The 26,423-nt window shown below is 36.3% G+C and overlaps 1 protein-coding gene across 11 annotated transcripts in view; it reads right to left on the bottom strand.

Moving 5' to 3' along the window:
- LOC135195686 (transmembrane protein 268-like) overlaps positions 1 to 26,423 on the bottom strand; it is a 779,026-nt gene that overhangs the window by 115,138 nt on the left and 637,465 nt on the right. The window lies entirely within an intron of this gene.

A 26,423-nucleotide genomic window follows, 5' to 3' on the forward strand; every position in this document is an offset into this window, starting at 1 on the left:
AAAAGTAAATAAATTATCCCATCTTAGGTTATAACTTCTTTCAGTACTGCTAAAGTATTTACAATTAGACAGTAATAATGGTACATAAGAGGCAGCTGCACTCAACATTCCGTCAAATCTAAAGCTTTCTCTGTAATAAAATCATGTGCTAAAACTTTGTATATATATATATATATATATATATATATATATATATATATATATATATATATATATATATGTGTGTGTGTGTGTGTGTGTGTGGCTTGACTTTTCTTTCCATAGTTAACAGTATTGCTCTTTTTTGGCAATTGTCAAGAATGAATTGTGGAATAATTAAAAGCCATAACAAAACAGTATCTTATTCTTGGTTTACCTGCAATTCTAACATTTTTTTCATTATGAAACTAGTAAAAAAAATGCGCTGAAGTTTCAATGGCGCAATCCACTTTCCTGTACAGTATATAATGCTGCATGAAACTATCGATGTGTTGCAGTGTGAAACTTTCAGCCACGACTGGGCAGTGCTTAGATGCTCCCCAGATGTGGTTAAGTAAAAAAGAGTCGGCGGCTGGCACAGCTCCTTGGCAAAACTTAACCTTAAATCAAATCAAATAAAAACTATTGATGCTAGAGGGCTATCATTTGGTATGTTTGATAATTGGAGGGTGGATGATCAACATCCCAATTTGCAGCCCCTCTGGCCTCAGTAGGTTTCAAGATCTGAGGGTGGACAGAAAAAGTGCGGGCGGACAGACAATTAACCATCTCAATAGTCCTCTTTTACGGAAAAGTAAAAATGGTTGTGAAATTAAGGATGCTCTGTAGCCTAAGCAAAATATGATCCCAACCTACCTCAAGATTAGTCAAATATTCATACAAACAAATAGATATGTATATATATGCATACATTAATTTCTTTTCTATAGTAAAGTGAGTTAATATTGTAAAAATTAATTCTATTTGTAGCCCTGATAATGGGAAAGGATTCCTGAACATTGGTGCTAATAAAGAGAAGAAATTGTTGCAGGTTCTCGCTATCCTAATATATATATATATATATATATATATATATATATTATATATATATATATATATATAAAGGTGATGCTGCTGAGGAAAATTGAAAGGCGAGAGAGCCAAGAACTTTTGGTCTAACACGACCCTTTACTTGGGCACAACTGATCATACAGAGCAAAAGCATAGTACAAGTAGGCTTAATATATACTTGTAACTTATACATATATGTATGTGTATATACATATACTGGGGCATCATTATTTGGGGGCTGGGGCCACTTGCCCCATCATGACACTAATGGCCGCCCCAAGGTTTGGTTGGCCCTCCCAGCCTTTGAAATAATAGTAATAACAAGAACAGTAAAATTCGCTTCAAGATGAATCTCATATGGCTTCAAAATACTCCAACATGCGCGCAAACTTCGAAAACTTCTCTGTGGTGCTTACAGAGTCTTTTCTACCCCCTGATGATAAGGCTTACTTCGCCCGCCACCACACACAGAGCTACCAAGTTCTAAACCTTTCCGCCGCCACACACCCCGACCCCCACCCCTACCACAAAGAAAAATGTGAAATGACTCAACTGTGTGTATGTGTATATATATATTATATATATTATATATATCATATATATATATATATATATAAATATATATAAATATATATTATTATAATATATTAATATATATATATATATATATATATATATTATATATATATATATATAATATATATATATATATATATATATAGGAATGACATTGTCGCTTCTAGAAAGTCGGATTTTAAATAGGAACAGTACGGCCAGCAGAAACTTCAGCATTTTCAGTTACAACTTTAATTATATCCATCACCTACGCTCCGGGATACAAATACCAGGTTCATGGCTAAAAACGAGGATAATTAAAAATTAACTATGCATTAGGAAAGATGGGAAAATGTGGCATTTGTCCCCTAAAGGACTTAATCTTTGTATTGGCAAGATGTCATCTGCAGATTTTGTCATTATTATTATATTTATTGCTTAAATTTTACTTTTTCATTATTACTGTGAATACTATCAAGTTAAAGTTTTTTTTACATTCAATTTTTGTAATTAGCTCTCTGGACCTGACTACTGTAACCACCCAAGGTCTCTAGATGAAATTTAAGTTATATAATCTGTGGACTAAGTGTTATAACTCTCAATGTATTTTTTTTTCTCACCAATATTACTACTGTTATTACCAGTATTATGATTACTATCTTTTATGCTACCTCAGCTATTTGGTGGATAAGTGCCGATTATTCTTTTTTTTTTTTTATCATGTCTCATGTATCTAGATTGTGTATGTTACTGTCTGCATTTTGTATATTCCATGCATATGGCCCTGGGCTGAAATAAAGGATATTATTATTATTATTATTATTATTATTATTATTATTATTATTTTATTATTATTATTTCTTTTTTTTTTTTTTTTTTTTTTTTTTGCTCTATCACAGTCCTCCAATTCGACTGGGTGGTATTTATAGTGTGGGGTTCCGGGTTGCATCCTGCCTCCTTAGGAGTCCATCACTTTTCTTACTATGTGCGCCGTTTCTAGGATCACACTCTTCTGCATGAGTCCTGGAGCTACTTCAGCCTCTAGTTTTTCTAGATTCCTTTTCAGGGATCTTGGGATCGTGCCTAGTGCTCCTATGATTATGGGTACAATTTCCACTGGCATATCCCATATCCTTCTTATTTCTATTTTCAGATCTTGATACTTATCCATTTTTTCCCTCTCTTTCTCTTCAACTCTGTGTCCCATGGTATTGCGATATCAATGAATGATACTTTCTTCTTGACTTTGCACGTATCACCCTATCTGTTCTGATACCATAGTCCCAGAGGATCTTTGCCTGATCGTTTTCTATCACTCCCTCAGGTTGGTGCTCGTACCACTTATTACTGCAAGGTAGCTGATGTTTCTTGCACATGCTCCAGTGGAGGGCTTTTGCCACTGAATCATGCCTCTTTTTGTACTGGTTCTGTGCAAGGGCCGGGCATTCGCTTGCTATGTGGTTTATGGTTTCATTTTTCGTATTGCACTTCCTACATATGGGAGAGATGTTATTTCCATCTATTGTTCGTTGAACATATCTGGTTCTTAGGGCCTGATCTTGTGCCACTATTATCATTCCTTCAGTTTCCTTCTTTAGCTCTCCCCTCTGTAGCCATTGCCATGTGTCATCGCTGGCTAGTTCCTTTGTCTGTCTCATGTATTGTCCGTGCATTGGTTTGTTGTGCCAGTCCTCTGTTCTGTTTGTCATTCTCCTGTCTCTGTATATTTCTGGGTCTTCGTCTACTCTTATTAGTCCTTCTTCCCATGCACTCTTTAGCCACTCGTCTTCACTGGTTTTCAGATATTGCCCCAGTGCCCTGTTCTCGATGTTGACGCAGTCCTCTATACTTAGTAGTCCTCTCCCTCCTTCCTTTCGTGTTATGTATAGTCGGTCCGTATTTGCTCTTGGGTGTAGTGCTTTGTGTATTGTCATATGTTTCCTGGTTTTCTGATCTATGCTGTGGAGTTCTGCCTTCGTCCATTTGCTGCGGAGTTCTGCCTTCGTCCATTATTATTATTATTATTATTATTATTATTATTATTATTATTATTAGGAAACAGACTAAAATAAAGCACAATAGTAAATTATGCATAAAAATTATATAAATGAATAATAATTACTACATCAATGAACTTTTAGTTTTAGAAGAAAGCAAAATGTAAATAATACAAAAAATTAAACAACGAAAAGCGAAGCTACTAAGCACAATGACACTTTCAGGAAAGAGAACAAAAATAAAACTACAAGTGAACATATGAGAAAATTACATTAGACAGAAATAAATTATTTGACATTAATACTAACAAGCAAAAATTTCTGTATATGATTACAGAAAATAAAAAAGCGACCAAAAACCAAAAAACATCGAAATGCGAACTCACCGGCACAGAAGCATGGACGAGACTGAAAACTTGAGTTATTATTTATTTTTGACATAAGGGAAGGCAAACACAGAGAGGCGAGAAGGGAAAATGGATGAATGGTCTATTAGGTAATGTTTAATTGTACAGCAGTTGAATGGTTGGTGAGGGTTGGTGACAGCTGTATAATGAAGAGGGACTCGAGAATGTGTAATGGCCGGTTATCTATTGCTTGAGATAAGAGTTTGAAATCACTCTACTGAATGTTATGTTTACATTTTACTGTATATATGGTTGCGAATTGCAGATAATTCCTTCTTAGAAAAATCTAATCCTGTCCAACTGGAATTACCCACATATGTTCTCAAATTATATTTGGGACAAGTAAATAAATGTACTGATGAAGATCGCATCAACTTCGATAGGGTGTCTTTGAACTTGAAAAGACTTTGATTTTTAAGGGGTTCTTGAAGATATTGATGCGATCTTCAACAGCAACTTTACAAGTTAAAAATCCGTCGATCGAGAGAGAGAGAGAGAGAGAACCAACGCATATGGGCTCTAGAATAAGAATGAATATGAATTCTATCTTCCCATTGGAACTTCTGGCTCTAAGTAACTCAATCCCAAAATGCATGACGTCATTACTCAGTGAAACATTTTGGAGCCAAGACCCTCTGCAATCTTACAATCAAATTACAAGTTTATAAGTTCTCTTTAAAAACGAGAGAGAGAGAGAGAGACTATGATTAATTTATCTGTCGCTGACAAATTCTTCAACTGCCCGACTGAGCCATCTAAACCACATCAAGAGCATACGCATATATAGACATCATTCCGAACTTTACACACACACACACACACACACACACACACACACACACACACACACACACACACATATAATATATATATATATATATATATATAATATATATCTATATATATTTATTTTTATATATATATATATATATTATATATATATTAATAATAATATTAATTAATAATAGTTATTTTTTGGTGTTTTTAGGTGACTGACCTTGGGATTATTCTTACGGGGAAACGAGTCATCAAATAAAAATCTGGTAAAACGACTAAATAAATTTCAATTATTACAGAATTAAGTTTGATCACGACATGTCCCAAGTATTTCAATAATGTTATTTTACGCGTTTGGATAATAACAGCTTCATCTGAAAAGTATGTAGACGGTAAAATGCTCTCTCTCTCTCTCTCTCTCTCTCTCTCTCTCTCTCTCTCTCTCTCTCGTACGCAGGCGCATGCACATAATTATAAGGGCTCCTATCTTTACGAGAATTATGTCACATAAATAACGATTATAAGCCTTCCAATCATCACCATGGAAGGTCGAGACACGACCATCAGAGACTCCGCTCTCATATCACGACAGCCACAGCAGCTCAGCTTGGATATCTGAGGCTCCTGTTTAAATGACGCGGCTATAATTGCACAGTGAAGCAAATACGAAACCCCGGGTGCAGCAAATCAAGAACTTCTGCGAAATGAGTCGGTATTTTTTTTAAGACACTTGAATATAAAATGAATCTTTTCATTAGTAAATCAAAGAGAATGTTCTTCATTAATTCATCAAAAAAGATGCTGCTTCTTCCTCATTAAGACATCAAACGTTCAGATTCGCTTGGAATATAAAAACATCACTTCGTTTACCATCATATATCTTCGATTAAGGCTCTAAAAGTTTTAGAAATACGCACTAACTGATACGAATAAGCTCATCTATAAACATGTTATATTAAGCAAGTAAATCAAGTGTTTAGAACAAATTCAAAGTTACATCTGGTTGATATTTGGGAGGTTTCTACACAAGGTAGGAATTACACTTGATGCTCAAGTGGACCTGAATAACCAGACAAAACACCAACTGTTCAACACCATCCACTTGTTATAATTCAGCGCGTGACCTGAAGGTAAGTTTGCTTTGGCAGTCAGTCAGTGACCCTGAGAACTCTTGCTTTGATAATTACACAAGTGACGGACGGACAGTGCCTATCAACATTTAATGAGTGATCAGAGGAAACCCTTATTATTATTATTATTCAATCAGTAAGCAAAGAGAAGAGACGTTGTACATCTTTTTATCTAAAGTAGTACATAATCCTGCCCGGCAGTCATTTCTCTCGTGAATATTTCAACCGTCGACCTATTCAGTCATATAAGCGAAAAGGGAAGTGACACGTTTGTGTTATCAGACGATTCACAAATAAGAAGTAAGCAAATATTAGAGAAAGTATTGACTTTTGCAGTTCGGGTTTTAATCGCATCAGAAGATTCGAGATCATCTTAACACGGCTTAGGATTGGCTATACCCGCTTCACCCGTAGTTATATTTTAGAGGGAGCCAGTGGCCCAGTTTGTGCTCACTGTGATGATCAGCTATCCGTTGAGCACTTGCTGGTGCACTGTCCAGGATTGAATCGCCTTAGGGAAAAGTACTTAATAGCTGGGAAGACTATTTAAGAAATTTTAATATTGGTGTTGAGGTAAATAACCTTATGGGCTATCTGAAAGAATCTAGCTATTTTAATAAGATATGATTTTTGTACATTTAGCAAAGATTTTATTCATTTTTATTCTGTAAAGTATGTATTTTTAAATAAAAAATTTCGACATATTTTTATTATCATTCATTTATTCATAATTTATCACACTAATTTATATATTCCATTTTCATAAGGGCGCTGAATAATCCTGATGGGTTCCAGCGCTTGGTCCTTAAGACCTGAATTGCTTAATCAATCAAGAAGTAAAATAAGACTTTAAACCAGAGAAGAAAAAATGCAATAACTTAAATCGCTCACAAAGGCCATTCTGAAAATCCCACATCCCTTGAAACACGTACTGTACAAGTAAACGCAACATTTCTGTTTCAAAGTTAAGCAATGGAAAGTAAGCATCCTCATTGATGATTCAGTTTTACCTCACGATTACACACGTTACCCATTCTCGTGCATTTCCTTCTAAACTTCCCTTGTGAAACAAGCTTCATTTTTAATCCGTCGGTGTTGTGCTTGTGAAAGGCAGTTCTATGTAAGGGTTTTTTTCCTTCTCTCATAAGAGAACTTCCCAAACGAGTCCCTCGAGTTCTTCATTGAAACTACTGCTGGGCTTCTGGATCAAGCTCGAAAAACGAAAGGACCAAACAGAGCCAGGGATCACTCTGCTGGCTCTCCAGACATCTCCATGTGTCAAAAACACAAACGATATCGACTTCCGCAATGCAGAAAATTCACTCTAGGCTTCTAACAATTGTCATTTGACAATTTCAAGAATGCACTAATATCGGTTAATAAACCCTACAGGCTCTTCATTTGTTTCCTGGCTCAAGTCTTTTCTTACTTAACCTTTCTGAATTTTTCTATAAAAACATACATTCTTGAAATTCAAACAGGTCCGAAGATTTCCATATTTTCTTCCAACGAAACTTACCGCCATATTAAATAATGATAACTACTATGAGATTCAGGGCCTCTGTAACACGGCTTTTTCGCAATAACTTTTTATCTATGCATTTCATAAATATAACGCTTATTCAGAATACACATTATATCTACACATAAATTTTGACTGTATTCTGCATTACGTAGGTTGAATAAATTTGGTACTTATAGTGTAAAAGTGACTTTTTTTTTTTAAGACGGGCCAACTTACTCAGAGAAAAGGTTTCGAACGCACTCGTTACGTAACTTATAACCACATTCCTTCCCTCTTTCTCGATGGATGATTGGCTATACGTAACGAAGGCTAGACCTCTGGCAACAATGACATAAAAATGTAAATACAAGCAAAGCAGTACACAAGCAAAGCAGTACACCTTTATGAACTCTGAAACCTCTCCACTGATAATTGTCATAATGAACAAACCAACAAAATATGTTAATAAATACAAAAACACTTCGAAACTCCAAAATAAGTTTCCTAAGAAATTACAGTCTACTTTATGAGTCACAATCAGATTGACAAGATGTAGGGAATAGTTGGTAATTTTCAAAAACATAGTAGACTAGACAAGCTTGATTTGATAAATGCTATATCCAATGTCAAGCAATTTTTATTTATTGGCTATCTACCTATTTACTAAAAAAAAAAAAATAATAATAATAATAATATAGCCGTTACCGCATTTTGGCTTTGAACCTTCACCAATAATTATTGTCAGAATGATGACTTCATGAGGCTCCACCCACTTTGGCCTCGTTATAATTCAGGATAACACTGAAGGCTATCATGGGGATTGTTGGATTAGAAAATTTAACTTCTAGCTATAAAAACTCATTTCTCGGGTAGTTGCAAGAAGTGCTAAATGATCCTCAAGGATCCCAGCAATTGGCCTAAATGTTTAATTCATGTATATTACTGCTATTACTACAGTAGTATTACTACGCTAGCACAGATACCCCACCCACATCTATGTATCGTTCCGCCATTCATAAGTCTTTGTCATGGCCACGGGCTTTCTCTTGACTGTAAAAAGTTGCAAGTCGTAAGACAAATGCAGTTTTGCAACGACGGGGAAAATTCTAAATCCTGTTAGCCATTATTAACTGCAAAATCTTAATAAAAATTTCTGAAACCAGTTCAATAAATTTCAATCATACACATACACATCTACACAATTGCACAGGCACAGCAATATCAAAACTTGAATTTAGGAAGCCTATCGAAGAAAATTTAGTCAAATGTTTATTTATCGAAAGGTAAAAGTTAAGAACCAGTCTTGGTGCTGTTATTTTTCGCATACGCACTTCCACCTGCATTTCTACACCAGTAGTCCATGCAACAATGGAATTCGAGTCATAAACCAGCTGCAACAGGTTACCGTTAGGTTTAGTCCACACCAAGCAGAATTTCTAATAGGAATACGTGGCCGTTTTGTGAGAAAACTCTTCATGGTTTCAATAAGTTTCGGATCACGTACCTGACACTTTCCTCTCAAACTTAGACGAATGGACACAATAAAACAAAAAATAACGCGCGCACACACATATATATTATATATATATATATATATATATATATATATATATATATATATTATATATATACAGTATATATAAGAGGTCAAGCAATTACCCTCAACAGGGGAACAGCCTCCAGAGAAATGAGCACAACAAACTCTGCTATCCTCTACCCATTCATACCCAAGACACATCAGAAATGCCTCTTTCCCTTTCCTAATGCACCATTTACCTCTGCTTTGACCTTCCTTTCCAATTCCTGTTTAATATCATCCATTCCTCTCCAGTTTCATTCTTTACTCTTTTTCAGCCTGGTTCCTAGATGTCCTAAGGTGCTGGCACAGCAATACGAATGGTATATGATAAACAGCGTCATTGCGTATATACCATATTGCTATTTTATGAATATCAAATAAGAATGCAATATCAATTGATAGTGAAAAGTTTTATTTTTTCCAACTTATTTTGAACACGTTTCATCTTCTGTGATCATGACCTTTTAGAGTCAGGGGCTACAATGAGAGGAAACCCAGTTGACGGACAGTCAAGAATTTTTCAATGCAGCCTCTGATGTCAATGACTCAGAGTAGTCTCTATGAAAGAACGCAGTGTCAGTCCCAGTTTCATAAATGGTTTAAAAAATAGCAAAACACAGGGACATAATACCTGAACCAAAAGTTCGGCCACATGTGGCTTTCGTGTGGGTATCCTCTACATCACATATTTCTATGCAGAGGCAAAGAGTCCATGGTCAAAACAATTCTGCACAAATGAATTTTATTAATGATACTCAACTTCGCTTTTTCCACCAGAAAGGTGAGACGTCATTTTCAGTAAAAGCGCAACTGTAGCACACCTGAGTTTCCGTTCTTTGATGAACACTTCTTCAGGGGCAACACACGCACGAACTAACACAAACACTTGAGATCGATAAAGACGCGGTATTCTCCGGAGCTAACTGTTGTCCATACGCGAATCTTTTAAAGATCAACCGCTCCGGATGGAAGCTCATTAAATAATGAAGGAATTTCTGCTTATATTTTTTGTTTCCTCATCTTCACTATTACTGGCCGATGATTATATGATTATAAACATTTGAGAGAGAGAGGAGAGAGGAGCGAGGAGGAGAGACATCGAGGCTGAGAGCGAGAGAGAGAGAGAGAGAAAGAGAGAAGAGACCCCAATAACCAAATATATAAACTATATATTATAAATATATATATATATATATATTATATATATATATATATAAATATATATGAATATATTATAGATATATATATAGATATATATAATATATATATAATATATATATAATAATATAAATATATATACATATATATATAAATATATATATATATATATGGCCAGGGAACGAAGATGTAAATAACTTTTTTGCCAGGTTAAATCAATTAGTACCAACAATTAAATTCACTATGGAAATGGAAAATGATGGCTGCCTACCTTTTTTGGATGTCCTCATACGGAGAAATAGTTGTGGGTTTAATATAGTGTTTACAGAAAACCTACAAATATTTCTTCCTATGTGCATTTCTACTCAGGTCAAAATAACCAGGTTAAAAAATCAGTGTTCACATTTATGTTTCTAAAAGCGTTACGGGTATGTAACCCAGAATATATAGATGAAGAAATAGATAAGATTCGGAATACAGGCATGAAACTGAAATTTCCTGACAGCGTACTAAACAATGCATTAGATGCGGCAAAAAGACCATGTATCAGAACCAAAAAGAACCTTACAACACAAAAATTTTGCTTTTACTGCCTTATAATAATAATGTGAAAGCTATCCCTTATCTCTTGAAGAATTTCGGTGTTAATGTTGTTTTTAAAAACAATGAAACATGTACTTATCAAGAACGACCCCGACAATACTAAAGGATGTGTATATAAAATTTCATCTTAGCCTTGTGACAATTTTTACATTGGCCAAACGAGTAAAGCACTGGAAAAGAAAATAGAACAACATAAAAAATGTGTGAGATATGCACAGGGAAAGAGTGGTATTTTTGTACATGTTAGTGAGAACAATCATGCTATTAACTGGGAAGGGGCAAAACGGATTGTGTATTCTAATAATGCAGTGGAAAGGAATATCATTGAATCTAGCTTTATAAAAAAAGTTACAACTATAATATAAACATCAGTCAAAGAATGTATAAACTTGATCCTTTAATATCAAAAGAAATTTGTAAATTGTTTACATTTTAAGGGAGGCAGTAAAGATGCATGGACATAGGATTATTATATCTGTAAACATAGTAAGGGGGCAATAGTGCTAATGAGATTTCCAGCCCGCATCCCTGACACCTGTCAGGTGTGGATTTGTTGTCTCCTACAGTGGGTACGTTTATCGGTAGTGTCCCTTGAGAATATATTGTGAATTTTACCAAAATGAGTTTTGAAAGCCACTCCAACCTTGACACTTGCCTGTAGGGGATATCTGCAGTCTCAAGCCTTCGTTCATGGCTGGAAAATAAAGTTGAAACCGGCCATGACCTACACCCCGCCACTTATTTGTCACCAGAGGATATGTGTGATAAATGAATCACGTGCTTATGTGATTATAATCAAATTATAATTTAATATAATATATATATATATATATATATATCTATATATTATATATATATATATATATATATATATATTATATTATATAGTACTATATAATATATATATAGTGAGTGTGTGGACGCGTTCGGGACATAAATATATTTATGTACACATATACGGAAGTAGCATAGCTCTCTAAAATTACAAATCACTGGTAAGTTTAAAACAAACAAAGTGCCAGGACTAATCCAGGTGACGACGATCGATGGGCCAAGAATTCGGTAAAAATAGCAGCGTAAGAAATTCTGGTGCGTAAACTGGCGCAGAGTTCGCGCAGTGCTCTCAAACAGCAACCAATCGCTGTGCATGAAAGCAACATGATGTCAGGCATACAAAGATCAATGTAGAAGCTGACGTGAACAACTAGAGAATCTGTTATTTCCTCTAAGGTAGATAAAGAACGTATGATCCGTATACTACATGAAAAGGAGAGTTATCCATAGTCGTATAAAACGTTAATTCAAACTGAAGTTGATACATACAGTAATACGGCAAGACTTTCACAGCTAACGAATTTCGCAGGAACAACCTCGAATTCCATAATTACAACAAAATCAAACTGAGTAATAAATGACGATCAATTATCCGAGTCTAACTGCATCTCATAAAGTAAATTTTTGTATAGAGAAGATATAGGTAGACGATGTGCATGGCTATATATGTTCTAGGGGAGTGTGCGAGTCTGTAAAATGTGTACTCATGAGAATGTACTATCCTGTCAGAGGTCTATACTTTTGTCCGTTTTTAGTTCAGCGAAAATGGCACGACCTGAAAGACTATGCAATATGAACTATTTAAAACCGCAAAGAAATAAATAAATTAATGTGTGTGAGAGAGAGATTTTAAAAAAATGACCTGCATTAGTAAGCAACCACCTTGCTAACTAATTTCGAACTGCTCAGAAAGAGGAGGTGGAAAACCTTCAGTCAACTTTCGTCCAGCATGAAGACACCGGAGTTCACCTCCACGTCTTCCTCAGCACCTATACAACGTTGTCAAATAAAGAATCACCGAAAACTAAAATGCCGAGAAGGAAAAAAACAGCGGCAGCATCTAAAAGACAAGTGACAATCATGATCATTTGACAATCAGAATCATTAATCCTTTCCTCGTCAATCTCGGAATAACCCACATTAACCTGGGGCCATCAATCAACCGACACCCCGACAATGCAATGAAATCAATTACTGTTACTGTCAGATTCCAGGCCTTGATGAGAGTCATCTTTTTGAAACGATTAGTGGAACACTAACATGTCTCGTATCTGCTTCTACATGCTGTCTGATCATTTGGAAATGTCAGTTTCTCATAACATATTCATGCATTACTTACTCGCTTGCTGAATTGACTACGGAGTCATGACTCTCAAAACGAATTTCTCAAGAGATTTTCTTCCCATTCATATTTCCTCGTGCTAAATGACGAATTGCAGTAAGTCTGTCATTCAAGGTTAGTTTTCCTTCACTGATAACGTTTTCTACGAGTACTCTACTTTTGACATCGTTTCTTAAATTAGAAAATTTGGAATTAGACAATCTGCAAGACACCCATATAATATCATCTCTTTAAAGTCATTGGCCAAGCCAGGGAACCTGGAGCACGGCTTCTCTTGACGAGCCTCAATATCAATAGAATAAGAGTAGTACTACCTACGCTAAACTGTCTATCATCGGCTGTTCCCTGCTCATAGCTCAATTTGATTGTTTGTTGGTATCTGTCCTTCTTCTGGTTTATTCAATATTCCTTTGGTTTTCCTTCTCTTACATAAAAGGTGCGTCGTGTTTTTTTTTCTTTTAAATTCATTCTAAATTCTCTTTTATGAAGTTTTAGATAATGTGTAAACGTATTTAAGTGCAATTGATTTTCCAATTTTAATTTTATCTTCTGTATATCTATGTATTCTTAAGTATACTTACTAAACAACTGTTCTAAATAAGTGTAGATACCATAAGAATGTGTGTGGCACGGGCGAAGAAATCATTGCTAGAAATTCTATGTCGCAATTTCTTACAGAACATCCGTAAATGGAAATAAGAAATGAAAACAGATGAACTTTGAAGAGGTATTTACATTGGAAACGGGACCGTTGAAACTATCGCGAAATTCTCTTTTCTTGCCTAATTACAAGAATTGTATATAAGGAATCTACGAGTGTTCCTGGTCCCTTGCCCTCCCTACTATTCTAATGTGAGTCTTTGGATGTGAAGATTATATATATGTATATATATGTGTATATATTACACGTAGTATGTCTATCAATCTTGTATACACGGGGAAAAGTTTACCTAAGTTTAACCAGACCACTGAGCTAATTAACAGCTCTCCTAGGGCTGGACCGAAGGATTAGAATTTTTTACGTGGCTTGGAACTAACTGGTTACGTAGCAATTGGTCCTACAGCTTATTGTAGGATCCGAGAAATGAATTTAACGCCAAAAATAAATTCCTCTGGTTCCGCATTGGTAGCAGCCAGGAAAAACTCAGACTACAAGATTGATAGGTGGGTACGCAAATCACTCGTGCAATGAGGAACTTGTATACACGGGCACTGTGCATTTTTATAGTATATATATATATATATATATATATACACTACATATATATATATATATATATATATATATATATATATATATATATATATATATATATATATATATATGTGTGTGTGTGGTTGGTGTGTGTGTGTGTGTGTGTGTATAGATAAATGAAAACCCCGAGTCTTAGAAAATGGGTCTCATGAAGCAATCGGTTAATAAAGAAATGATAAAGATTCAAGTTTATTTATCCTTCAAATCCTGTTCGATGTGAGATAAGGCCTCTTATGATTAACCTTCTCTTAAGGACTTTAGATTACCCGGTGGACTAGCAGAGTATCATCATCCGTTAAGATATTACTGCAATTATCATTACAATTAATTTGTGTGTTGACGTTAATTTTGCTACTGATGTTCTTGTGTTTATTTATTATCTTTCTTTTTATTTACATTTTCTTCGAGGAAAATGCCTCAAAAGGGGTCCATGCGTCTACCTAATTTAAAGGCAGATCTTCAGTCCATAGCAGGCACTGTACTGATTAACTACTTACCCATCCCACCGAGAAAACGTCACACCTAAACATAATAATACTTCCTGAACATCGGTGACACGCGACGCCTGACACTGCAATCAAGTGATTCACATACCGCCACTTACAACCTTATTTCTATCTGTAGAACGATGTATCTACAGTACTTCCATCTTCTATGGTGAAATGTTGGCTTTGAGGAGGATGATTTGGTTCAAGTTTTGTGCAGCAAAGTATTAGAATTAATAAATTAATATATCATGGAAGAGCACTATGCTGCAGACTATTTGTCCAGCAGTATATATTTTAAAATATAATAAGCTCATTATTATTATTATTATTTTCATTCTCTTGCCAACGAGCAGTGATGTTACAGGTGCCTAGACCGTTATATAAAAAAAAAAGGTACTTTTGTTAAACTAAAATACTTGGCAATATTAAGCAAACAACACAGTCAATATTAAGTGCTTCCCACTCACATTTATGAGATCATAATTTTATACTTTCTGAAAGAATCAACCGAGAGCATGACCATCAGAGATATTAAAGAATTTATTCTTACTCGTATATTTTCTCCGGATTGCTTTCAAATTTCTGTTCATAAACTTCCGAAGAAGACGGCGAAAAGCAGAGGAATGCTTTTAATGCTTCCTCCATAGCCTTCCCATCGAAACTCTTAAGAGTCACAGGCCTAATAGATAATTGAAAACACAATATATGAATTTAACGTTTTTTCTTTGGTTAGCAATCAATAATAACCTTTCTTTAGTTGTTTTTCACTAAAACATCATAAGTAGCTAATGCGCTGTCACTTTGAGCCGGTACCTAATGATTAGTTTTCATAATGCGCATATATATTCCTCTGGAAAAGATGTAAGGCACAGAACAGAAGATGAAAAATCTGAAGTGTCTATAGTAACAAATAATGGCAATTATCATTAACCAATTACAAAATATATATAACTACAAGTACATAAGTAATAATCACTGTCTCTTTATTATCAATGAAAATTCATAAAGCAATGTGTATATAAAATATAAGCAGATTAAAAGTGTGTGCAGACCCACCATACTCAAGGGAGCTCCATATTGTTTACTCAGTTTAGAATGGCATAGCTGGGCATGCACGTTGCTTTATTATCGTCCTAATCATGACACATCTTATCTATTTCACATACCATTCACAAGACTCGCACCATACTCGCTGATCACAAGCCCACGAACGCTCTCATAACCCAGAACGACTATTACTTTCCTCCAAGCAAATCACTGCTGACTGATTACGTGAAAAATGAAGTTATTTGAAAGGTACAACTGGAAGCCTTTTATATCTCTCAGCAGAATATATATATATATATATATATATATATATATATATATATATATATATATATATATAGTAAGTAAATAAATATTATGTTTAAACAGGATACGTCTAAAGTATAAAAGGCCAATTAAAACACTGGTTTAAAGCTAAGGAGTATATTTCGGTGGATTGACTCTCACCCTTATCAAGTAGTGAATGACTGAAGTTACATTTGCGAAATTTATACGTAGTGGGAGATATGCCCTTGGGTAATGCCTGGGGTCACTGCAAACCCAACATTGGTTCTGTCAATTGTCTTAATCTGTCTATATAGTCAGAGTCCCACGCTCCATTGGAAAGGTTGATCCTATTATCTTGTTGTTTTATCAGTGAAGATTCTACCATCTGACATTTGTATCGACAGCTGTACTGAAATTCCATATGGAATTTGTATTTTCTTTATAATTTGTTTAATTAGCATGGTCACTGGAAGACAGTTAACTTAGTTTTCAAATATTTAACTACCCCCTTGGTTGTTAACAGCTCACTGCCTTCCAGTGGCTGTTCTGGTTTTGACCTAACCAGCCACTAACGCTTTTGCTTTCTTCCTGAAGTTGACGGAAACTTTAGTCAGTTACGAAGGAGATTTCAATCACGAAGGGACTCGTAACTCAGATATCATAAATTACTATGTACTACGTGGACGTCAGTTAGGACTGTTGGTATATAGATATATTTAGATTTTCCAAGGTATGCAACTTGCCAAGTGTTATACGTGCTGCACATGCTCATAATTGAATTTAAATGTATGCATACTTTAATTGTGTAGCATTAAATTATGCATTTGGTAATATTTTAAGGTATTTTGGAAGTGGCTGAATTACTGCGTTCCCCATGCTTCACGATGATCAACTTTGTGTATTAGCTGCCGCATCAGCACCTGGATTACTTAATTTTTCTTAACATTTTAATTAACCTTATCAAATTCCCGGTGTATATGAATAAAAATTCAAATTCCCGGTGTATTTGAATAAAAATTCAGTGCAACAGCTGCTTTTGTATAAAATTCGGGATGAGTTCCAATCCGTAGACCATATAAACAATATCTTCCTTAAGGCAATGATGAAGTAGAATAAGACAACTGACAGAACCAACGTTGGTTTGGTGACCCCAAGCATCACCAAAGGGCATATCTCCCACTATATATTTTGGCAATGTAACTTCTTCTGCCATTTACTATTTGATAGTCTTTAGTTTTAAACCAGTGTGTTTTAATGGGGCTTTTATACTTGAGATATATATATCATATATGCCCACACACATCAGTTCGAGCTGAAGACACAACTATTCTCAAGTACAGTGGTACCTTAGGATACAAAATTAATCCGTTCCGAGGCGGCCTTCATAACCTGATTTTTTTGTATCTTGAACCATATTTTACATGTAAATTGCCTAATTCGTTCCAAGCCCTACAAAAACACCCTAATAAATTTTATAATAAAAGCTAAATTGACCAATAAACCATGAAATACAACAATTTGGACCATTCAATACCTAACTTAAACTACATATACTACTATGTACTACATACCTGTAAATAAAGTGTATTAGTGTACATGGTATACAAGAAATACTGTACATACATGTAGTAAAATGTGGAACCTTACCTTTCGAGTGAGGCGATCTCCGAAAGTGGCGACAGAGGAGGAGGACAAATGGCAGAAACCTTGAACACTTAACTTTACGAAACACATTAAAAATATCAGGAAATATTAACACTAAAATTTACGAAACACATTAACAAATGGCACAAAACGTTTACACTTAACTTTACAAAAATTTGATTTTTACATTTTTTTTACTTTTTTATACTTTGTGTGTGTGTGTGTGTTTTTTTTTTTTTTTTTTTTTTTTTTTTTTTTTTTTACAAAATTTCAATTTTTTCACCACTTTCAACTTTCTTTTTTTTCGTAGTATCACTTGGATCTTCCTGTTTGCTTACTCCTACTAAACTATCCAAGGAAGATTGCTTCTGCCTGCTTTTCACAATGTTCCTGAAACGACTCGGGCAAACGTCATCGAACTGCGCAAGCATACGGCCTGTGTAAGCTTTTCGGGGTGTCTCTTTTCTACAAATGATTGCACCTTATAAAAAGCAGCTAGAGCATCCTTAATTTCTGCCGTTGTCATAGGGTCGTCTTCCTCCTCATCGCCACTGCTAAAGAACTCTTCTTGAACGACATTATGTTGCATGGCCGCCAACTCCTTCAGGTCATCCGTCGTAAGCTCCTCTTGGTGCTCCTCGAGAAGGTCATTGATGTCGTCCTCGTCGACAACCAGCCCCATGAACTTGCCGAGTGCAACGATCTCATCAAGATCTGGTTGTGAAACAGTTTCAGGATCGTCAACTGTTTCTGAATCTGCATCAGCTTCGCCCACGTCGAATCCCTCGAAGTCTTGTGTGGATACGGCATCAGGCCAGAGTTTCCTCCACGAAGAATTCAAGGTTCGCCTCAAAACCTCCTGCCAAGCTTGATATGAGTCGGATGTGTATGATGATGTCGAAATGCTCCTTCCAAAATTCATGCAAGGTGAGGTTTTTGGTATCGGTGATGTCGAAACATCTCTTGAAAAGATGTTTCGTATACAGCTTCTTAAAGTTTGATATCTATTGCTGGTCCATGGGGTGGTGTTAGGCGGAAGATAAAGAACCTTGATGGAAGAATACTCCGCTAGGATATCTTCCTCAAGGCCAGGAGGGTGAGCAGGGGCATTGTCCAACAACAGCAGACATTTCAGAGCGAGGCACTACTCTTCCAAGAATTTCTTCACTATCGGGCCGAAACAGAGATGTACCCACTCGGTGAACAAAAGACTCATTACCCAGGCTTTCGCATTAGCCCTCCACATCACTGGAAGCTTCTCCTTTAGCACTTTGGGGGCCTTGAAGGCTCGAGGAGTCTCCGAATGATACACAAGTAGGGGCTTCACCTTGCAATCCCCACTGGCGTTTGAAAAAAGTGTGAGCGTAAGCCTGTCTTTCATAGGCTTATGCCCGGGTAGCTTCTTCTCTCCCTCCGTGATATACGTCCGACGAGGCATTTTTTTTCCAAAAAGGCCAGTCTCATCACAGTTGAAGACTTACTGAGAACTGTAGCCTTCGTTGATCGTCATCTCGTCAAACATCTTAATAAAGGCTTCGACCGCTTTCGTGTCCGAGCTGGCTGCCTCCCAATGCCGCACCACCGAAGGGATGCCAGTCCGTTTCCAGAATTTTTCAAACCACCCACGAGAAGCCTTGAAGTCTGGGGCTGGCGTCGATGTACCTTCCTCCTCCTCCATCGTCTTCGGCCTGGGCAATCAAATCGCCGAAAATAGCCCTGGCCTTCAGGCAGATTCCCATCTCAGTTATCGTATTGCCAGCGATTTCTTTGTCATTTATCCATACAAGAAGCAGCCTCTCCATCTCATCTTGCACGTGGCTCCTCTTGTTGGACAAAATAGTCACGCCCTTGGAACATGTAGCTGCTTTGATGGCTTCCTTCTGCTTAAGGATGGTGCCTATCGTCGACAGATTTCGGCCATATTCCTTAGCGATCACACTCAACCGCATGCCAGCTTCATACTTCTTGATAATCTCCATTTCTGTCTCCATAGAAAGCATCCTCTTCTTTCCATGAATTTCAGCAACTTTCTTGGGACCCATGACTATACTGTACGTAATTAAGTTATGTAGTATACTAATTAAGTTCTCATAAAACAGGATAAAGTACAAAGCAAAATCACAAACACGAATTTACGTTAACAAACAAAATCGTATATGTGGACGAACGAATTCCGCATGCGTACGATAACGCTGGTTCGATGCAGTGGCTGAAGAACGCCTTTACGTAGAGCACGATAGGAGAGATGCTGACCAATAGGAGAGAAGGATTTTATTGCAGTGACTAACATCAGGAACCAATGGGAGAGCGGGAGGATGGTGGCGAGTCTACTCAGTTGGCGGCGTGCAAGTTTTAAAATTGTTCTCGGCGGTCCGGGCGAATCTCGGGACTTTACAGCAACAACCTTTCGTAACTTGAATTATTTTCGTATACAGAGGCAAAAAAATCTTTGTATTTGCTTTTGTAACTTGAATTTTTCGTAAGTTGGGACTTTCGTATGTCGAGGTTCCACTACCAGCAACCAACATGATCATTACAATATCTACACTACACGAATATGAATAAGCTAATTAACTCTAGAATGGAAAGTATAGGCTATATTGCACAAGATTTTGAATTTAAAATCCATTTCTTCCTGACGTCATCATGTTTATAGGAATTAATGACATGACCTACTTCAATTACAATCAAAGTGTCTTCCTTTCTGTTATTAGGTTCCTGTCATAGAATTCCACGCACCAGGACCCTTTGTACGCAAGGCACAAGAAAAAATAAAGCACTGACACAAAGTAGGCTTTGAATCAACCTTTACGAATTATTAAGGACACCATCTATAAGCTCAACACTTCTATTCTTAAATGATAAAATGTACTGAGCTCTTAGAAGGTATAGAAAACTATTGCATAAATGGCATTGTTAATACATTCAAATATTACGCTACCAATGGAACATTTACATGAAATTCACTTTATTTCAGGAATAATTTGGCCAAAGAGAATTCTATACTGCATAATAAACACATTTACTCTTACTTAAACTCGTACATTTTTTGGGCTGATATACAGGTGACAATGACAATATCCATTCAGTTATCAAAAGAGACCTAAATTAATTTAAATTTTATGGTACACATTCCTGGCGAATCCAGATCTTGCCTTAAAATGGTATTAAACCATAAAGAATGATTATTACACGAAAAATGCCTCGATGGAACTCTCCTGAATGATATAGGTCAGTCCTCTCGGAGGAGGGAATGATAACTGATTCAGCAACCACTATTCTGGGGCCGAAAGCCTGATTCCTCTCTGCCAAGAAGTGTATGAAAAGCTTCCCCACAGAAGAAAGCAGTACAATGAATGAAGAGTCCCTCGTAAGTCTGAAGGACCTATTCTTTACAGGAAAAGGAGAAGGCAAGATTGGGAATGAATTTCCAACTCCCTCAAACCAAACTTAACCTGGAGCATCCAGTAGACTGGGTGATTGATTTAAGGTAAACGGACGTCGCAGGTATTAAGGGGCAACGACTTGTACACGTTTAAGTGAATCTGATAATTTTGTCAAAGGTTTTTCACGTTAAATTAAAGTCCTCCATACGGAGTTTAACTGGAATGAATGAGAGAAGATTTGTCGGGAGTAGAATCCCGTGGATATAAATGGGAAGGACAAAACGAGATTTGAAAGAAAGAGGCCACTGCTGCAAAAAGGAAACGGGTACAGGAAAGAGATATATACCTCTGAAGGAAACCATTAGAGATGGGGGCAGATTTAAACTGGTTTGGTATGAAACGTGAAAAGAGCATGTAGAGAGAAGTCAAGCCATAAGCATAGTATGGTAGAACTGAATAAAATACTATACTTCTCCTATTCATTTAATAGTGGTATTCGGACAGATTAGGTTTAATCACGCTTCCCCTCTTTATCGAGTTCAATTTAGTTTGATTGACAAGCTCATATTTTCGCTCAACGACGGATGTTATTTCCGAAATGAACAACAAATTCACTGATACAGAGGACAGCATTAATCAAATTCATTTCAAGGAACGTCTGTTTGAAACTTCCCGTTCCACTTCCTAAAGCCACAAGTAAAAGAAAATTGAAAATAATCGAGAAATACATGATGCAACCCTCTAGAGTCTATCAGGAGACCACCAAAGAGCAATGGGGGCGAATAGATTGATGGCATACGGGCCCATAAACTGATGACCAGGACACACTTGAACTACGAGAGGCGAAGTAACATGACATTTCTTTCAAAATGAACATATACAGACACAAACAGTTCGAAAAATATTAGCACACAAATTACCAGCAGAAACCAGCTTACCTCCCTCTTCAGTCCTGATTTCTTAAACTTCCTTTGTGTGGTATTATTCTTGTATAAGACAGTAACATCACACAAAGGTCTGGTACGATTTACAAAACTCGCATGCCACTGGACTACTTAATGTTCTATTTATTTACACAAAAGCATTCGACAAGGAAGTATGACTGCCACCAGCCTCAAATATTAAAGTTCAAATTCCTGGATCCAGCTCCGTACGGTGAAAATATTTATCAAGTAACTGTTTACCCGTCATTGATCCCCGATGCATACCAACGACCTGTCCTACCGTTCCCCGGGTATCCCCAGCCACCTCAGTTTGAAAATATCAATTATAAGCATCTCCACTTCAGCTTACGGAATGAGCCTGAAAATTTACGCTCTGTATTATATTAAAACAAATCACTCATCAATTATAACCATCATTTTGATGAAATGCAAACACTGAAGGCATACTTTAACACTATCTGATGTATTTATCACACGATAACTTCTGATTTTCCCAACGCAGTGCATTAAGACATAAAGTCCATTTTTTACTTTAACCGCAGACAATCTTCCCAAGAAGATATGACCATTCTAAAACATCTGAACGCATTTTCATCTACTTCCAATGGAATGTGGAAATTTCACTTCAGTCCGTCAATATTATTAAATGATACATCCACAATATGAATCACGTAAGCAAAATAAGTGAATTGAAATGTCATTACTCAATATAAAAAAAACACACACACACACACACAGTCAAACACGCATCCCCGCTGGTTGTGAAAACTACACAGCACTGTAGTTATGTACGCGCAGTTCGTTCATAGCATCACCATCTGAACTTGACCCGAATTTCTCTCTTGGTCAGGGTTTCAGTTCGTCCTCATGTCTGGCAAAAAATGCAAGTTTCTTGTGATTAAATAAAAAAATAGCATAAAGGTACTTTAGCCAACCCTTCTAAGACGACGCTTATTGGCGTTTTTTAAAATTTACATAATATTTATAAAATTACATATAATAATATATAGATAAACATACATATATAATATATATATAATATATATACACACACACACATACATACATACATACAAAAAGAACATATGTTAAATTTTAAATCGCCAGAGAATTAATAAAGAAAATATTTGAAAGACAGACGAAACAGGGAAAATATAACTCTAACGAGAGAGTGGGGGAGGGTGGAATTGTCTACCAACACTGGGAATGCCATCCTCCTACTCACACACCTTTTCCCTATGTGATCCACATAACGCATCCCCAAGTATTTTCTCAGGTGACTTAAGACCCCAGACACATCCTTGGAAGTTTTTGTTTAAGACTTTATTATAATCTCCTCTCTCTCTCTCTCTCTCTCTCTCTCTCTCTCTCTCTCTCTCTCTCTCTCTCTCCTCAATCTATCGCTAACAAAATCCAGTAGTATATGGAAAATATTTTCGTCCGGTGGTGAGGACACGAAAATCTGTCCCTAGTTGAACTGACATTGCCAGTAGTCAACATAACCAAACATCTTTATGAAACGAGAAAACAAGCGCCATTATCTTGGGAAGAAATCGTCAAGAACTTAATGTCAATGGTGGAAGAAGAAAAATGACAACAAGCAGTTCATGAATACAAAGATAAGAATAAAACAAAATGTAACAAATAGGCCTAATGAACATACCTACATAAACCATTCTCAGAAAGAAAAAAAAACTATAGAAATTCATAGCAATAACGCAAGGAAGTTAAAACGGCATAAGGAAGAATGGTCCACACTTTGGAGTGTAGGGAACAATAGGCCTCTGGTGCTCAGCACAGTAACATCGCAGTAACTCAACACAATATGTATGCCGCCGCGCTGTAGACAAATAGCACGCACTAACTCAACAACTGCAGATGGGTATTACTAAATCAGAAACATCTGAAATGCTCAAATTCTCTGTCTCTCTCTCTCTCTCACACACACACACACACACACACACACAAAAGCGCGCGCGCGTTTGAGTACCATGGAACCTTTCCATATAACGTAACACTTGGTTGTAGTGTGTGAAAAAAAAAAGAGGGATTCTAAGCTCGTTCTGCTGTTGTATTTGATAATACCATAAACTATGGGAACGCTTAAAAAAAAAAAAAAAAAGAAAAAAAAACTTCAGAGGAAAATATTACCTCTCAGTTGCGGGTAATGTGAAAACCATCTAAATGCCATGACAGGAAAAATGTTTAAAATCTTTAAATTATCGGCATTTTATAACTCCCGTTTTCGTACTGGACTACATAGTAAAATAATAAATGAACAAACAGGAGCGCCAAAAACCAGTGCCAGCCATCTTTACCGGGAAAAGTCAGGTTGCCAGGCGATGCTTAATACGAAGAACATGAGCTACTTAAATTTTGAAGCCAATTAGCAGGCGGAAACGAGAGCGCTTCTTTCTTTTTCCGCGCTAATTATGGTTTCAGGGACAAGTTTACGTCTCACATTACAAGCATAATAAAAGAGGAAAGTTCTGACTTTTTATCAGAATTCTTCTTGCTAAGACAACCTAGATATTCTTATGAGACCTAAAGAGATAAAGAGAAGAGACGCTGAAGCAGAATAAAGAGTAAATGGTTATTCCTTCGGGTTACGTTGCGCTCGAAAAGATTTGATGCCATTGTATCGGAGAAGAGGTTCTACAACGAGGTTTAAGAGGAAGGGAGGGACAAAGAGGACTTGCGCACGCAAGTTAGGGATTTTGTAATGTAATGCGTAGAAAACGAAAATTTAAAAAGACGCATTTCCCCTTCATTATTTACTCCCATTCAGGAAAATTGCAAGTTATTCTCATCATCTGAGCCCAGCTTGGGAGCATCTTGACAGAACTGTAGCAAAGTCATATTCATCAAAGGGTGCAAGCTGTAACATTCCTTAAAGCTCTTTTCTTTACTTATTCCAAGTCTAAACTTCGATAGTTCAGTTACCGTTAGTGAATCACTTACACTCAAGAGCAAGAAGGGGAATGCGATAGACAACGCCCGATTTTGAAAGGGTTCATAATTCCTTATTCACTGATTATTTTTCGGAAATATCTAACTTGGTTTTACTAATTTTTACACTAAACTCACGTTTACTTTTCCTAGGATTAATATAAAAATCAAGTTTAATAATGAATTTTGTTGAACTTAATATCTTCACAAGATGTAATTTTATTGCTATGTTAACTGGTAGGCGGATCTCAGAATTAAAGTTAATACTCCTCTGGGTTAACAGAGTGCGTATCTATACGTTGAATGTGAAGTACAGAAGAGGGTAAATAAGAATGATGTAAGACTGGAAGGGTTTGTAAAGGCTTGTGAAATGCTGAGGTCGTAAAGAGGGCGATTAAGAGGTTAGGTTGAAGACTGGAAATATAGCAAAAGCTGCTGTGAATACCAGTGGGATGCTGTGGTACAGTGGTGAAAGTGTGAATGAGCAGATGACTAAGGTTTGTAAAGTACGTCTGGGAATAATTTTTCCTCCGTATTTAAGCAAAAGAGATAAAGGAGGATGTAAGGATTACTTGAGCACAATGTAACTAAGTATACAAGGGAAGTTTTGTGTTGGAAATTTGATTGAAAAAATAACGACATAAGGGTAAAAGGACTGTTATGGGAAGAAAAGTGTGGATTTGATTTATGAAAGAACTGCTAAACAGACGATATGGGGGACGTTGTGGATACATGGTAGAGAAAACAAGTTGATGAACGCAGTAAAAACTTACACGGAGGATGCGAAGCCTTTCAAAATATGTAAGCAGAAGAGAGACGGTTTGCTATAAAAGTGGTTCAGAGACAAAATTTTATGAAGTATCTATGGTTGCTTATGCCTTTATGAAAATCAGATGACGTGGCATAGTTGTGGGGTAAGAATGAGTGTGGGATGGTCAGTGTCTGCAAATAACAGTACTAACAAAGGACAATAAAGCAAAACTGCAGTGTGTACATGATACTGGACTGACTGAGGATAATAAAGATAAACGATGAAGCTAGTGAAAGAGTTTCAAAATGTTCACAAGAGGGGACAGGTGATTGTAAGCAATAGTGAGGATATAAAGATAAATGGAAAACAGAAAATGATATGGGAGATGAATGTTAATTTGAAGGGTGGTTGATTCATACAGGTACTTGGTAGTCTATACCAGATGATGGTAGGTAAGGTGAGAGAATACGGGTCACAGAGTAAGTGAAAGTGGCACTGCGTGATAAGGATTCGGAAGAGACTGGATTGTCAATAAAACCCAGAGGAAGGGCTGTTGAACCCTTAATGAGATGGATGTTGATTATGAAATAAAAGGAAAACTTTTAGGCTGTCAACAAAATTTTTGTATATAAAAATATACAATTTAAAAAGGTGGGGGTCCATAAAAGCTTTAATTTAATTATTGTAAGTGAAGAGTTGGACCAGTATGTTTTGAAATGGTTCAGTCATGTGGGAACGATGGAAGGTAATAGGCTGGTAAAAAGAAATCTAATTTAA

Source organism: Macrobrachium nipponense, chromosome 16, assembly GCF_015104395.2.
Source record: "Macrobrachium nipponense isolate FS-2020 chromosome 16, ASM1510439v2, whole genome shotgun sequence".
Lineage (NCBI taxonomy): Eukaryota > Metazoa > Arthropoda > Malacostraca > Decapoda > Palaemonidae > Macrobrachium > Macrobrachium nipponense.